This window comes from Haemaphysalis longicornis, unplaced genomic scaffold (assembly GCF_048455015.1).
Source record: "Haemaphysalis longicornis isolate Haplotype H1 unplaced genomic scaffold, Haemaphysalis longicornis Haplotype H1 scaffold_12, whole genome shotgun sequence".
Lineage (NCBI taxonomy): Eukaryota > Metazoa > Arthropoda > Arachnida > Ixodida > Ixodidae > Haemaphysalis > Haemaphysalis longicornis.
In genome coordinates, this window is record NW_027526225.1 from 113,020,985 (window position 1) to 113,038,639 (window position 17,655).

Genomic DNA, 17,655 nt, shown 5'->3' on the forward strand with positions numbered 1-17,655 from the left:
GCGCAGACAACAAATGCGGCTTTGCTTCGAATATGTACGTCGTAGAAAAATATGTTTCGGGGACGTGATAACCCAATAGCTGACAAAAACTTGTGCCTTTTATGGGAATATAAGCCACGCGAAAATGTTAAGTACACTCAAAGGCTGTGCATTGTCAGATATGTGCCCACTCATGCCTTATAATAAGAACCAAGGTATATGTTAATGAAACCACGGGAAAATGAATGGTCTGCAAGTAAGGAATAAATAGAATAGTCGTACGGGAATGAAAAAAAAACCGAGTGCAGCTTCTGAAATGCTAAAGACGTTTGTTTGAGCAAGGTATACTATTCACCAGACCAACTAGATGCGAAAGGCACTGGTATTTCGCAAGATATGGGGGGGGGGGTTGAGGAGGAGGACGCTCAACTATTGTTGTTTACTAATGCGGAGCGAAATCAACGAATGAACGTTTTAGTAATCACACACACAAGCTGCGTGTTCACTTTTCTTTTGTTTTTCGCCTTGAAAAACGGCTGATCACTCGGCGGACTCATTTTTTGAAGAATACAGGCTAGGCAGTTCACAAGCGATACGAGGTGTCGTTGGAAGAGTTGATTGATTGATTGCAGGGTTTAACGCGCCGACGCAACGGAGACGATGAGGCACGCCGTAGTGGAGGGCTCCGGATTAATTTTGACCACCTGGAGATCCTTAACGTGCGCCGAAATCTCGTACACACGGGCTCGTTGGATGAGTGTCGTATCTGATAAGGGTCTCTGATTTCGGTTTATGCTAGATTCTGCAGTCTCCCTGTGTCATGACTCATATGACGATGTTTCGAAGAAGAGTTTGGTCACGGACGCGGATTACTCTATAAGCCCATCTTCGCGCTTCTCGTGGAGGATAAATGTAACACGTGAATCTTTGCGAGCGCTCATCTCGGGACAAAACGACCCAGCATTAAATTTGTCATCGCGTGCTGACTCCGGAGTGTAATTTTGCATTATCCATCGTACTTCTTTGGTACGATGTTTGTGAAATTTATGCCGCATTGGCTTGTCATGGTACTGATCAATATCTGATATGCGATATTGGCAGGCGTAACTTGCGTGCTGTCAGGTATGAGTGCTCCGCTGGATTTTTTAAGTGCACAAAGTCGATTTACATCATAGTGTGTATGGCCGCAACATGACTATCGGAGGAAACACTGCTTACGGCGACACTGCCACTAAATTACAGGGCAGCGGAATTACAATCAGCTGCATGCAAATGCTGGCTTCAGGACGCCGGCCTGGGACGCACCCCCGGCGCTCATATAGATCTCACTAAGATCGCGTCATAAACGTTTATACTCTCGTGAACATACCACGCTTGCAAACAGAGTGTCTGCTCGACGTTATTCGGTATTTCGAACGCGGACAAACGGTAAATCGCTGTCTTGAACGAGCCCCAAAAGCAACGGTGACAGGCGGGAGCGGGCCGGGGACTCCCGCGCCTGCTTTCGAAACGGGCCGCTAGGGGGATTTCAGTGGCGCCCCTACAGGCCGCGCTCGAGGCCTATAGACGCGCGCACCGCGTTTCGCACTCAAGGACAAACCACGCCGAAGTCGTAGGCCCCACATTTCACTGAACTTTTTTTTCGAGCCGCCCAACTTCCCGTAATCTGGCGCCAATCTCAAACCATATCCTTGCGTTAACGTCACTGTTCAGAGCCACAACAGATAGAATGAATAGACTGGAACTCAGCTGATAGCGTAAAATAAACCAGGGAAAATATCCGTGATACGCACTGAGCGCGTTGGTAGCAGCCAGATCAGGCGGCGGCCATGTTTGTTGCTACAGCTATGCCTAATCGAGAAGGCCGTTTCTGCGAAAAAAAGCGAATCGAGTTTTACAAGCTATCGCTTGCTTCGTTTCAGTCTTTCTATTTGTGCAATTTCTGTGTTTGCGATTGACCGACGATAAAAGCGGCGACCATGATGCGGGAGGCCTTTGTCCCCGCCGAAACTGACATGAGCATCAAAATCCGTGCCGTTGAGGCTCTTCTGGAGCAGTTTGGCGCAATTTTCGCCATTTTCGTGCTTTTGGAGCAGCTTGGCGCAGGAAAATGGAATTGTATCAGAAAGGCGCAATATGCGCAGCTGTCTCACCCCTGTATAAGCCTAGCATAATTTACTCTTCAGTATTTTTACTCTATCCAGGTTTTATGTTTATTACACCACAATAAAAGTTTGCAGCCAGTGTTGAATTGACGAGCGTCAACCAATTTAGGTTGAAAGCACAAAATGCTCTAACAGAAATCGCAGTCTTCACATGTGATCAAATACGTAGTTCTTTAACACTAAACAAGGCTACTGCAGAATGCTAGGAGCGTAAAATATACTCGATGAGGTGCAGTTGGCCAGTGTGTAATTTAAGCAGCATTGTTTTAAGACAAACGGGAATTGGTGAAACAGCCATGAGCTTCTGACAGCAGCTATCATCGTGACTGGCCAATTCATCTGAGTGGAGATGTTACGGCTATGTGCTGGCCTAATGAATTGCCAAGAAATTTAAAACTCATTGTATGTCGGGTTGCTTGTACCTGTGGACTTTTTTTCAGTTTAAGGTCATAATGCGCTCCCTGGGTCCACCTTTAGTCAGCTAGACCCACTGAGCTATAGTGGTGTCAAGGATGTGGTGCTGGACTTGCACTAGGGATGTCCTGGGTTTGATTCCCATGTGGTTTGAACTCTTCCCAAAGTTTTGAACTCAATCCACTCTTTGCTCTCTTTGCACTGCCGGCCGGTTTAGGAGCTGTTGTGCTAGTACAGACAGCGGATAGTGGCTTCTTAGTCAATGGGCCACTTATTGCTTTCGCGTTGATAAGGTAGTTTTCAAGATTGTGTGTTACGGTCGGTTACACTTGCCACATTTAGGGTGCTTAAATCCGACCATGTGCAAATTGCAGGCCTGTGATAAATGGGTACAGGTGATTATCTAGATGCATAAAACTGCGCCTACTGTCAAGGCATGCCGTGAATTTGTTGGTGGAATGGACATTTACAAACATGTATTCGCATGATTTCCACTGCAGCATAAAAAATTGAGGTAAAAAAGGTGCATTGTAATTTTGCAGCTCCAAAGTAGTACACTACATAAGACCAGCACTGCTTCCCCTTGTGGTGCTTTGGACGGCTCAGAGCAAAGTCCACTAAGCATCAGAATCAGCTAGTGCTTGATGTAGTTGCTACATCTATTCCCTTTGAAACGCAAGCTGCTGGACACCAGATTTCCCTACACTAATAACATTAGAATTGGGTTAGAAAAGTGAAATGAACTGGAAAGCTGTGGGTGAAAAGTATGATCAACATGACAATTCCAACAGGGACAAGACCACCCTGTTTTGGGAGCTTTACCCCAAAAGACCAAGGCACTTGGCAACGAAAGGAGCCCCAGCTGAAAACAGAGCAAGGCCTCATGGCTTGTGGAGGGTGCTTCTCGTGGTAGAATATAACTGCCTGTCATCATGCGATTTCGACTGCCCAGGAGTCTTCACCACCACTGTGGTGACATTGAAGGAAGGTGACAGGAAAGTGTCCGCAAAGTCGCACATCCGCAAAGTTGCACATCAAGGCTACTATTCCTGTTGACACTGGACAGATAAGAGCCAAAATTGCAACTAAACTAGTTTTCTGCACAAGAAAGAGGTCACTTTCTTGTTTTGCCAAAGCTAATAACATGCCCTTAAATAATCCATGCATGACATATGTTCATCACAGATGGGTTTGGGTGCACCAAATTATTTGTTATACGGAACCTTTTTTCCCCGCACTGAGCAGTGCGAACTCGCAGGAAGCAGTTTTATTTCGTGTAAGACATTTCTAAGAGCAACGCAATCACTTTGTTCTCTGTCTACTTTACTCATACTATCAATTCGTAAATTTATACCAGCAAATAGAAAACAAACAGAAAGAAGAACACAATTTAGCGCACGAGATATCCCCAGCTGTCCATTGCTTTGACACTCGCTGAAAGATTTGTAATGGTCAAGCTGGCATAGATCTGTAGATCGTTTGGTTTTGTTTTCACTGGCATTTCCAGTACACACGCTGCTGTCTTCATGGTTATCCACTGCTGTGTTAGTGTAAACACTCGCTTTAAATGTATGCAGAGAGAGAACGCAGCAGTGTATCTGAAGTATACCATCAATTATAAGCCAGGCAAGGGCGGGAACCCGTTAGGTCGTGACAAGTGGCCTGCGAACATCAGTTCCCACTAGAATGGCAGGATGAGTGCTGCACGCAGGCTAGGGGCACCGTGACTGCAGTCAGGAGATGCTGCAAGAGAAAAATGAAACGTGAAGAATCAAACAACGTTCACGCAACAGTAAATAATCTACGACGACTGAAAAGAAGGGCAAACGACAGAGAAGACCACACAAGCACTGCCCCTGCCACAAGCACTGCCCTGCGTTGTTATCGGGGTCGTTCCGCCTGCATTTGCATCAGTTATAGAACGCTGAGTGGTTCACTATTAAATATGAAAACACATAACGAAGTAACCATCCCTTGGCAGGCACTCCTGGCAAGCAAGAGTACTAGATGCAGGAAAGAGGTGCAAGAGGCCAAAGCAGCGTGTTACAACGCCCTCACGAACCACACGCGCACACGAAAACCTTGCCAACAGCGTTCTGTCACGCTCAGTTCGCACAGCAAGTTCATTTTCGTTACAACATTAAGATAGGTTAGCCCAAGGATAACAAGCGATGTTAATGACGCCACATTGAAGAAGAGACAAAGAAGCGCCACGGGCGAGACGGGTTCCCGCGCCGTGCAACAAACCGCCAACAGCTTGCGATCGCCGACAGACGCGAACAGAGCAGCATAAACAGCAACAATAATGCAAGACGGTGAGAACGCGCCGTTAACAATTTCGTAAACGTCGCTAATATAACTGCCGCAAGCAGAAAGCACGCTTTGCAGTAGGAGATATGCGAACTGATTGCAAACCCGCCAAAAAACACTCACCTGGTCGGCCGATGGTGGACAGTTGAACGCCCACAGATAACTGCAAAGCTGTAGTGCCAGAAGACGCTGGAGCTGTTGAACGACGACTGACAGGGCGACAACCATCGCCAGTTTATGAATTCTTGCGTCGACCGCATAAGTCGAACGCGACTACTTGAATCGCTACGGCACGTAAGCCGTGTAGGCAGCACTCGGAAAAATGTAAACATACCGCGCGGGAACGCTGCGAGCAAACGTGACGTCACATCCGCCTAGCGATGCTCCTCACCCGCCCAGAAGGTTGGTTAATTCCTCTCCTGAAGGGCAGGTGGCAACAGTTACGCAAGGTACCACTAGATAGGTTCCACGTTCTGCTTGCAACGCACGTGGAGTAGGGAAACGCGGTTCTATTATAAGGGACCGGAACCTGGAGTTTGCCGCGCGACACTAGCGCCATTTTTTCCCCGTAGTGGCGGAAAACGGAAGTTATGGACGAAAAAAAAAAAGAACGTGCCGCAGCTGTGAGCGCGATGCCCACGGCTGCGGCACGTTTTTTTTTTTTTTTTTTTTTGTTTTGAGCGCGAGCGCTTTTTTGCTTGCCGCGAGTGTTTCCCGAGGCAGTAGGGCTCGAACGTTAATTACCTCATTTAGGTTAATTAGTTAATTATTGCTTAGTCAGATTGGGTTAAAAGTCAAAGTGATGTCAATAAGGGTTGTGGGGTATCAAATTAAAGGTCTCGATTAGTGGAATCAAGTGGTAATAGTCATGAGATAATCACGTGGGTCATAGATTGGGTTAAAAGTCAAAGTGATGCGACTAGGGCTTGCGAAGTATCAAATTAAAGGTCTCGATTAGGGGAATCACGTACGAGAAATTAAAAATTGCTTCCCGGTAATAGTCATGAGGTAATCAAGTGAGTCATAGATTGGGTTAAAAGTCAAAGTGATGCCAGTAGGGCTTGTGATGTATCAATTTAAAGGTCTCGATTAGGGGAATCGCGTGGGACAAGTTAAAAATCGCTTCCTGTTCATAGTCATGAGACAGTCATGTGAGTCATGGATTGCGTTAAAAGTCAATGTGAGGCCACTAGGGGTTGTGAGGTATCAAATTAAAGGTCTTAATGAATGGAATCACGTGGGACAAGTTAAAAAGTGCTTCCTGGTCATAGTCATGAGACAGTCATGTGAGTCATGGATTGGGTTAAAAGTAAAAGTGGTGCCACTAGGGCTTGTGAGGTATCAAATTAAAGGTCTCGCTGAGTGGAATCATGGGGGAGAAGTTAAGAATTGCTTCCTGGTCATAGTCATGAGACAGCCATGTGAGTCATGGATTGGGTTAAAAGTCAATGTGAGGCCACTAGGGGTTGTGAGGTATCAAATTAAAGGTCTTAATGAGTGGAATCACGTGGGACAAGTTAAAAAGTGCTTCCTGGTCATATTCATGAGACAGTCATGTGAGTCATAGATTGGGTTAAAAGTCAAATTGGTGCGACTAGGGCTTATGGGGTATCAAATTAAAGGTCTCGCGGAGTGGAATCGCGTGGGACAAGTTAAAAATTGCTTCCTGGTCATAGTCATGACACAGTCAAGTGAGTCATGATTTGGGTTAAAAGTCAAAGTGAGGCCACTAGGGCTTGTGGGATATCAAATTTAAGGTCTCAATTAGGGGAATCACGGGGCACAAAGTAAAATTCGCGTCCTGGTCATAGTCATGAGACAGTCATGTGAGTCATCGATACGGTTAAAAGTCAATGTGAGGCCAATAGGGCTTGTGAGGTATCAAATTAAAAGTCTCGATGAGTGGAATCGCGTGGTACAAGTTAAAAATTTCTTCCTGGTCATAGTCATGAGACAGTCATGCGAGTCATGCATTAGGTTAAGGTCAAAGTGATGCCACCAGGGCTTGTGAGTTATCAAATTAAAGGCCTCTATTAGGGAAACCGCGAGGGACTAGTCAAAAATTGCTTTCTTGTTATAGTCATGAGATAGTCACGTGAGTCACAAATTGGGTAAAAGTCAAAGTGGTGCCACTAGGGCTCGTGAGGTATCAAAATAAAGGTCTCGATGAGGGGGAATCACGGACAAATTAGAAATGGCATCCTGGTTATAGTCACGAGCTAGTCACGTGAGTTATAGATTGGGATAAAAGTGAAAGTGGTGCCACTAGGGCTTCTGAGGTATCAAATTAAAGGTGTCGATTAGGAGAATTACTTGGGACAAATTAAATATTGCTTCCTGCTTATATTCATGAGATAGTGACGTGAGTCATAGATTGGGGTAAAAGTGATGCCCTAGAGCTTGTTATCGCCCTCCCGAATGTAAAAAGAAAGTTGCACATTCGAGATGGGGGCTGATGGGGTGTTGAAAAATGTGCCAGGAATGTGTGTTCGCGCTGGTAGTGAAAGCGACAATACCATATCTGCACAAGATCCCAGCATCCCAAAATCCAAAGTCGGCTATGAGTCATTCGGGGAAAACTCGTTTTAAGTGCAATGCACTTGTTAAGCGACCCTGAACCTGCGTCCACCGGCGGCGTTGTCCGCATCACATACCTACGTGGGGGATTGGCCAGGAATCTCCTCGTCTTCCTTGGCAAGGGGGGGAGATGGGCGCGCGCTGCCTGGCCGCTGACATGGCACATACCCACGTGGGGGATTGGCCAGGAATCGGGCGTGAGAAGGGCTAATGCACCCGCTTAAAGGAGTACTGACACGAAATTTCAAAACTGAGATCCGCTCTAGCAATCAAGTACAACGACAACACAAATAGGTGTCTGAATAAATGCATCTTTCTTTCTTTGTAGTTGTGTGTGTGTGTGTGATCTCTCTTTCGCGAACATTACCGAACCGCGCAAATTCAACTCGTGCATTCGCACTTTCACATTCTTCCCCTCTGGGAAATGCGGGGAATTTTTTTTAAGCTCGCCGCGAGCAGACCTGTTCAGTTTGTGCTTCCTTCAAGCTCCCCTATTCTAAGGGAAGATTTTGTGCGTCTTCAATATTACTGGGGACTTTCTGACCCGTTTCGGAATGAGAACAGAATGAGCTCTGCATGCTGAGTGGTCGACGCAGCTCCGGTGCTTCCGAATAGGACGTTATCTACCGGGGCCCGATCGCGAAAGGAAGCCACATCTCTTACCGCACATTGGGCAGGGGTCGTTTGCTTTCGCGAAAAAAAAAGGCTGTTTGGGTGTATTTTCACAAGCAATAAACACCTTTTCCTGATTTAGCGTCAAGAAAACTATAAAGGAATGCTACCAACAAATGTTTTGAAAAGCTCTTCAGCAGCCCTTTAAAAGCATGTCGAGTTTTTAATATGTTTGGAATCGTGTTTTTTTCTATTTCCGATATATTTCTTAAAGAACATGAAAAGAAAATGTTTTTCACGTCTTTCACTATTTGATGGAAATTACAACTCTACTGAGGTGGCATCTCCTTGTAATTCTAAATGAAGCTTTTGTCTTATATACAAAAATAAATATATTCATTTGTTTTGTTGGATTGTTGCTGCTTTGTTGCTTGTGGCTGATATTCCATGTGGAGCAACGTACGTAGCACCAACACAATAGTGTACCAGGATGGTAAACATATCTATGGTGCTTTACGTTTTTATGGTAGTAAACAAATATACACATGACGAACCAGCGCGCTTCGTAAGCCTTTTACATCCCCTGGCAGTCTTACAGCAGTAACTGAAAATACCACCCGCTGCAGTGGCTCAATTATGCTGCTGAGCCCAAGGACGCGGCTTCGATCCCGTTCACGATCTCTGCTTTTCTTATGGAGGAGAAAAAAAGACGATCGTATGTCGAGATTTCGTCGTGCGTTAAAGGTGCGCAGGTGCTCAAAAGTAATCCAGAGCCCTCGTGGCCCAGGTGCACAGCCGCGGCGCGTAAACTCTCATAACGTGAATTTAAAAAGGCCCTATATCTCCGTCCTTTGCTGCAAATGCCATCGAAAGACAGTAGTCTGCCATCCGAGCCTGTAAAACCCCCTTGTGCCCCCCCCCCCCCCCACGCTGGTCTCTTTCGCTCCCCCTCAACCACCATAGATGCAGTCGAAGTTTGCTCAATTTGATCCGACTATCCTGCGTTCGCTGCATCTGTTCAGAGCTCTTTTTTCTATGGCTCTTTGGCGCGAATTAACAGCCCCCCAAAAAAGCAACACACAGCGCCTCAAGAAAGCAAGCAGTGCTTGCTCCAAAGTAGTGGATGTGCTGCTAGGGGGAAAAGAAACTCGAGCCACCGTCGGCAAAAGAGTTGTCAATCACGAAGCTGAGGAATTTGAAAGGCCGGGGAAGTAAAAATACAATCTTTTCCAGCAGTCCCATGACGGCACCTGATTGCAGTGCCAGACTTTCATGTAGTGAAATTTGTTATAAACGAATTCATGCTCTAGAGAGTATGTTGCAAGCCACCGACAGAACGAGTAACGCCAGTCACGTGATGCGCCGTCCAGAATGACTCACCAAGAATACTCATGGCGACGTCACCCACTTCTTAGGGAATGCACGGCGCAACAGCGCCATGATGCACCCTGCAAGACGCTTCGCAGCGTTACTCTTTTAACGTGACAGCACTATATATCTTTTCTGCTCCTTAAAAGTGCAATGAATAAATCCACATGCATGTATTCCAGTATACAGATACCTGTTTGTGTCGTCTCGGTACAACTATTCACAACTATCTGAACACTGGCACCACGATTTGTAAACTATTCCACCATAAAAATAAGGAAAGTTTAGGAGAGGCTGTGACCACCTCTTTCGTGCAACCGGTAACGCCATCTTAGGAGTGTTCACTTGTTCTTGTATTTTGAGCCCATTCTCCCTTTGGTTCTCCTTAAGTCGCTTCTCGCTTCGTCTTCTCCAACTGTGCCTCTGAACCTCTGGAAGCAATTTTGTAGCTTCGGCAGCAACGAAAATTGATCACTTGGATTGTTTCAGCTTGTCCAGCAAAACGACATATTACCGCACTAGCGACGCCGCAGCTGTGAATTCGTTTGTCAATTCACACCATATAGAGCGGGCTTGTGGCACCCTACTTGCATTTACGCTTAGGGCAATAGATCCATTTTTGCCACAAGTGTGGTTCCAGAACATGAATACTCATCCGCCCACTTTCATTCCAATACCGTATTAATTCGAGGCACAAAGAAGTGGCTATGATTATCATTGTAACGATCGTCCTTCTGCAGCTCCGCTAGACATCTTGTACCTCATCACATAGCTTAGCTTTGAGGCTCACTTCATTCGACTGTTACAGTATATATGCCCAAATCCGAGTAACGGTTTTTGCAGTGGCTCAGAAAAATCAGCCCGTATTTAGAAAGATCGCCGTACAAATATTTTCCGGGGTGGGCTGACAGCAACACATGTGAAGTTCCCACTGCGTTCCCTCTTCGCCCTTGTGTTACTTCACCATCGCACCCCGCTTGGGCCAACTACATTATGCAACCGGCCAGCGCGGGCGGTGTGCAAGCCGTGTATTGGCACGGAGTGTTCTGCGAAGGCCGCATTACCTTGGTTACACAAGCGGCTGCACATAGAAATGCTGCATCGTATTAATATTATTTCGTTTTATGAGCAATAATATGGATTACGATCGAAACTGTGTAGCATATGTTATACAACTCCCAGACGGCAGATAAAATTATCTTTCGAGCGAATGACATTTGCTTTAAATGTCAATGTTTCAGCGCTACACAACAACACCAAAGGACGTTTGAGATGAATGATATTTAGCGGTGAACCGTGGTTTGGGAGCTCATTCATCGGCGAATAGAGTGGCCTCGACAGCAGTGCCGCATCAACTCTGAAGAAAGTTCACTAATACACCAAAAAGTACGGTTTCTAAAAAGTGTCAGCAAACATATTTCCCCTTCATATAGTGTTTAAAATAAAGAAAGGCCAACAAGTACTATGTAAAGATAAAATCGCGCCCACAGTGTGCAAAAGCCTCTCCCATTATTCTCCAATCACCTCGGTCCTTTTTTTTGACCCAGGTAATTGGAGAATAAAGGGAGAGGCCTTGTGCGCTGTGCGCAGTACAATGTGCGCTGTACCCTAATACGGATTTTTCGCGGACTTGTGTCGGCTTCTAATATCAACTGATGTCACCTAAACTGGTGATCTTTCTAACTTCTAAAAGATATTCCTTCGTTATCTTTTCAAAAAATAGATTGTATGAAAACATTCTAGATGGAGACCTTTCATTTGATCTCCCCCAAGCCCCAGTAGCGTCACACTCACGTTTAACCCAACCTATGACTCACGTGACTATCTCATGAGTATCACTAGGAAGCAATTTTTAATTTGTCACATGTGATTCCCCTCATCGAGACGTTTAATTTGATACCTCACAAGTCCTACTGGCACCACTTTGACTTTTAAACCAATTTGTGACTCACGTTACCATCTCATGACTATATCAAGTAAGCGACTTTTAATTTGTCCATGATTCCCCTCATCGAGACCTTTATTTTGATACCTCACGAGCCCTAGTGAAGGCTCGTGAGGTTGAATTTTAGACGTGAGGTTGCGTGACGTTGAGGTTGATGTGACGTTGAGGTTGACGTGAGGTTGACTTTGACTTTTACCCAATTTGTGACTGACATGACTGTCTCATGACTATGACCAGGAAGCAATTTTTAGCTTGTCCCATGCGATTTCACTCATCGAGACCTTTAATTTGATACCTCACAAGCCCTAGTGGCACCAATTTGACTTTTAACCCAATCTATGACTCGCATGACTGTCTTATGACTATTACCAGGAAGCAATTTTTAACTTGTCCCATGCGATTCCACTCATCGAGACCTTTATTTTGATACCTCACAAGCCCTAGTGGCACCACATTGCCTTTTAACCTAATCTATGACTCATATGACTGTCTCATGACTATGACCAGGAAGCATTTTTTAACTTGTACCACGTGATTCCACTCATTAAGACCTTTAATTTGATACCTCACAAGCCCTAGTGGCCTCACATTGCCTTTTAACCTAATCCATGACTTACATGACTGTGTTATGACTATGACCAGAAAGCAATTTTTAACTTGACCCACGCGATTCCACTCATCGAGACCTTTAATTTGATACTCCATAAGCCCTAGTCGCACCAATTTGACTTTTAACCCAATCTATGACTCGCATGACTGTCTCATGACTATTACCAGGAAGCAATTTTTAGCTTGTCCCATGCGATTCCACTCATCGAGACCTTTAATTTGATACCTCACAAGCCCTAGTGGCACCACTATGACTTTTAACCCTATCTATGACTCATATGACTGTCTTATGACTATGACCAGGAAGCGATTTTTAACTTGTACCACGTGATTCCACTCATTAAGACCTTTAATTTGATACCTCACAAGCCCTAGTGGCCTCACATTGCCTTTTAACCTAATTCATGACTTACATGACTGCCTCATGACTATGACCAGGAAGCAATTTTTAACTTGACCCACGCGATTCCACTCATCGAGACCTTTAATTTGATACCCCATAAGCCCTAGTCGCACCAATTTGACTTTTAACCCAATCTATGACTCACATGACTGTCTCATGACTATTACCAGGAAGCAATCTTTAGCTTGTCCCATGCGATTCCACTCATCAAGACCTTTAATGTGATACCTCACAAGCCCTAGTGGCACCACTTTGACTTTTAACCCAATCTATGACTCCTATGACTGTCTTATGATTATGACCAGGAAGCAATTTTTAACTGGTCCCATGCGATTCCACTCATCGAGACCTTTAATTTGATACCTCACAAGCCCTAGTGGCACCACTTTGACTTTTAACCCAATCTATGACTCATATGACTCTCTCATGACTATGACCAGGAAGCAATTTTAACTTGTCTCACGTGATTCCACTCATTAGGACCTTTAATTTGATACCTCACAAGCCCTAGTGGCCTCACATTGCCTTTTAACCTAATCCATGACTCGCATGACTGTCTCATGACTATGACCAGGAAGCGAATTTTACTTTGTGCCCCATGATTCCACTCACCGAGACCTTTAATTTGATACTTCACAAGCCCTAGTGGCATCATATTGACTTTTAACGTAATCTATGGCTCACGTGACTATCTCATGACTATGACCAGGAAGCAATTTTTAACTTGTCCCACGTGATTCCACTAATTAAGACCTTTAATTTGATACCTCACAACCCCTAGTGGCCTCACATTGACTTTTAACCTAATCCATGACTCACATGACTGTCTCATGACTATGACCAGGAAGCGAAGTTTACTTTGTGCCCCATGATTCCACTCATCGAGACCTTTAATTTGATACCTCACAAGCCCTAGTGGCACCACTTTGACTTTTAACCCAATCTATGACTCACATGACTGTCTCATGACTATGACCAGGAAGCAATTTTTAACTTGCCCCACGTGATTCCACTCATTAGGACATTTAATTTGATACCTCACAAGCCCTAGTGGCCTCACATTGACTGTTAACCCAATCAATGACTCACATGACTCTCATGACTATGACCAGGAAGCAATTTTTAACTTCTCCCACGTGATTCCACTCATTAAGACCTTCAATTTGAAACCTCACATGCCCTAATGACATCAATTTGACTTTACCCAATCAATGACCACCAATTAATTAATTAAACTAAATTTTACGTAATTAAAATGGACGCGCGTCGCCCGGATCTAGTTTCTGGCAAAAAATGTGCGTGTCACGTGACCAACATTCTCACGGTAACGAGCGGTTGCACTTTTTAAACTGCACGTAAACACGCGTGCTCCACATTCACACGCCAGGATATACCCAGTTCAGTTTTGCGATTTTCTTCCGCTGGTGGCGCTGTTGAACGGCGCTAGCAGCGCCACCTGTCCTACGTTCGGGCCCCTATAAACCATAGAGTTTCTTACAACATAACTAGAGGGGAAACTGGCGCTGCGATCGTACGCCTCAATGGGCGTGATGGGTAATTGTGGATTCGGATTGGCGCTTGATGGCTCGTGGAACTTACTATGGATTGCAGGCAGTTTCGTTTTCGTTTTGGATTTGCATGAACGCATTTGCTTAGGCGGGGTGTTGGGAGGAGTGATCAAAAATACGTTTCTCCTTGAACTGCATGCCTCGCGTGCACTGACGCCGCCCTGAGTGGAATGTTTTACAACCGGAGTTGCGAATTGGGTGGGTTATCAATGCATTGCCGCACAGCGAGCATGAAAATACAAATGACGGCGCTCTGTGCGGCGAAGTTGTCTTGTAATTAGGAGTTGCGGCGCTGCTCATTCGGCAGAGTAATGTATTGTCAAAGCTGACGACGGTTGCGAATCGCTTGGAACAGCCACACCTTTCGTGCGAACGCCGGCTCCTACGGCGTAGACCAGGGGCGGTATTCTCGTAACTGTCCCTTTTGAAAACGTATCTTTTGCGTCCCTTTCATCGTGACGTACTTCCGGTTAAGCAGTAAACGTTGGCCGCAGGTTTGCCGCGCTTGCGTTACGTCACTTCCGGTTGTTTGCTTTTAGCCAATCAGGGCTCACCAAAAGGGACACTTTTGAAAGGGACGCAAAAAGGACAGAACTCGAGAATACCGCCCCAGCAGCACCGGCGGCTGATAGGAACGCAGCTTGATGGATGTCACTAATTCACGCAAGAATAACTTCTCCAAAGGTAATCGGTTTCTTTTTTCTTATGAGCACAAAACTTCTCTTACTATTACAAACCACCAGCGCCGAAACTTTTACAAGTAGTTTTTAAAGGGCTGCGTCTGCTGCAACCCGGGGCTTCCGAGCCGATTCCCCCCGAACTGGCTGCTGCGCCCCACGGAAGTGACGTACGTCAACAAAAAAAAATGCGTAATTGCATTACATTGCAATTACTTTAATAATATTGCATATATTTTTGGCAGTGATACACTAATATTACAGTATCAAGATTTATTTTTAGCCTGAGTTTATTGTCTTTTAATATGACGTCACCTAGTCACCGTGACGTCATGGACATGCTTTGTAGATGTTCGCATTATATTTTTCTCTGCGAAACTCGAGTTTGTTGTTGTGTAAACAAAGCACTTTTTATAGATTTACCACGGGTTTTACGGATGACCTACGGCTTGTCTGTTCCGAGTTTGTTCCGTTGGCCTATTTCAAATATTCCGACTTCGCGCGGTGCCGAGGCAAGCAAGAATGTTACGAGCGTCGGCGTTGTGTGGAGTCGCTCACGAGTGGTGCGGTGCTGCGCTGTGTTTTCGTTTCATATGAGGTGTTCAGCTCCAAGCCTGTGTCACCGCGCTTGTATCTTCTGCAGTAATTCACAGTCTTCAAAGTCCGATGACTATTCGTGGCAGCAACGCGAAGTGCTGGTCAGCGCTTGCGCAGAGCGCAATGTTTTCATATCAAATACGTACATGTACGTATCAGAACCAAATGTTGCCCCAAAATGTGCAGTAAAGTACGAAGCACCGTGTTGCCTTCAAAACGTGACCGATGTGTGTGGTGCGTCATAGTTTTCCAGAGGTTTGTTTGTGTGAAGCTGCTGGCGCCGCAGTCACCGATGCTATCATCACAGTCATTGTTATACACGGTGTTATGTCGGCATCACAACGCGAGGCAAATACTTTGATACTGCTCCGTACTCGACTCCAGATTCGTGTCGCTGTAGGAGTGTATACGTGAATAATCTAGAGCCCCATCAGCGCGTCGCAGTGACAGCGAGTTTTCGTTCGTTCGCTTCAACTTGCCGTGATCCCTCTCGTTACAAGCGTGGCCAAAAAATGCGCCGGATATCTGTCGTGAGTTACTGTGGCATTTTCCGTGTGTGTTGTGTTCGTGTGCTCCAAAATTTACTATGTCGCCAAACGTACGTGATCGTGCCCATTTATGACAGGCTAGGTGATGCGTCAGTGGCTTCAGCAATAACAGATGCTACGTGCTGTGTTGAACTGTTATATCTACATTCTAAGCATACCATCTAGGTGACTCTGCGTAGTTGTTGTTTCTATTTGCTCTAACCTCAGTTGCCTTGTTCATCTTTTTTCCAGGATATTTTTATTTACGTGTGCACGCAGCATATTAGCACTAAATCAACCTTACACACTTACCTGTTCATGCCATAACCCTCTTTGTAATCACGTGTGCATGTGCTACTGTTACCCTGCAGTATTTCGTCAGTTACTGTGCACGCTAGCAAAGATTGTTTGCATGTCGTTCTGAACCATTGCTAATAGCCTGAATTTCCTTTAGTATTACTAGCATACCTTTTTCTTTCTCACCTGCTGGCTTCGTGTTGCTTTTAAAAGGAATGAATGATTTAATGCTTATGTCGGACAAACTTGTAAAAAACAATACACGGGATGTACCTGCTAAATTTCTCAATGGCACAAAGTACATACACTGATCGCACAGGCTAAAAGTATGTCTGACGTGCTCCACACTCTTCGTCTGCCCCTCAACGCAGTCATGCTTGATTTTTACCCAACCGGCAAAACCACTTCTGCTCACTGACGAGCCAGGGTCACTGTCACGCCCACTTCACAACATATAGTGAAAGCAGTCTGTTCTGATTTTTACCCAACAAACCAAACCACTTCCACTCACTGACTAGCCATGTAGAGTCACTGTTAATAACTAATCGTTACTAATAATTCATAAAATCCAGATGTAACTGTAGCGATGGTGAAGGCGGTAGTATAAGTCCGGGGTGGGCGACTTTGACGGCGCTTGTGGGTTTCAGTGCATTTGAACTAAGAACGGCTCTCACGGGGTGGAAGTCCTAACATCCCTCTGCTCGCAAATCCATAAAATATTTCTCTGTCTCGTTGTTTAATGCAATGCAAAGTTGAGGCCATTGAAAAGCACCATCAGAGAAACATGAGAAAGCGTTGCTTTTGCCTCCGTGGATTGAACCAAGGTGGACCCGCTAGGTATATATGCATCTAAGCATACATTGGGTGCTACTGCGCAGCCGACTGGTACCCGTTGGCAAACCTGCTTCCCACACAACAACACAAACACATGCCTGTTGCATGCGGCCTGTGCGAATTTTGTTTGTCTGCGTGGAATGGAATGGCTGTGCCAGCAGGAAATAATTCATGAAGCACTGCAGGGCAGTGCAACAGCCGCCAGAAAAAATTTCTATCGGCAGACTCGCATACTCGAAATACTGGCAGGCTCCATGGTTCAACACAGTGGTAATTCCAGTGTGCCACCAATGCAACAAGTCTCTCCATAGTATCAGGAGATTCGATTATAGGTTAACAAGGGCGGTGTGGCAACTGTCGCCGTGCTGAAAAATGCCACAACAGGGCTGTATTGTGCACAGATTTTTGTTGCCACTCCCATCCCACCGAGTTGTGCCAGCTTCCAAGTTTACCCCGTATCATTTCAAATTAACTGACGTTTGCTGGTGTTTGATTGATAGATGCAAGCACCAGTAAAGTGTGTCTGTCATCTTTAGCACTAAAATCATGTTCTCAAGGGGAAACCGAGTTTAACGAGGTTGTGGACATGAAAGCTGGCAGTGCTCATGGGGGTCGTAGCAGAAAAGTTGCAGCATGGCGTCGTGCTGTTTTTGCTATGTTGATGTTATAAAGCGCATGGTATTTATATGGGTTATACGTTTCAAACAAGGCACTAGCTGGAAGTCGTTGCTGTCCCTTCTCTTTGTTACACTTTGTAGTCGTGCTCTTTGTTT

The 17,655-nt window shown here is 45.3% G+C and overlaps 1 long non-coding RNA gene across 1 annotated transcript; it reads right to left on the minus strand.

The window, feature by feature from the left end:
* Positions 1–3,601: 3,601 nt before the first annotated feature.
* LOC144163292 (uncharacterized) lies at positions 3,602–5,250 on the minus strand. The gene is made up of 2 exons (XR_013320878.1): positions 4,992–5,250; positions 3,602–4,301 (listed from the first exon to the last, which is right to left on the minus strand). It is a non-coding gene; the product is annotated as an uncharacterized LOC144163292 (long non-coding RNA).
* Positions 5,251–17,655: the final 12,405 nt, after the last annotated feature.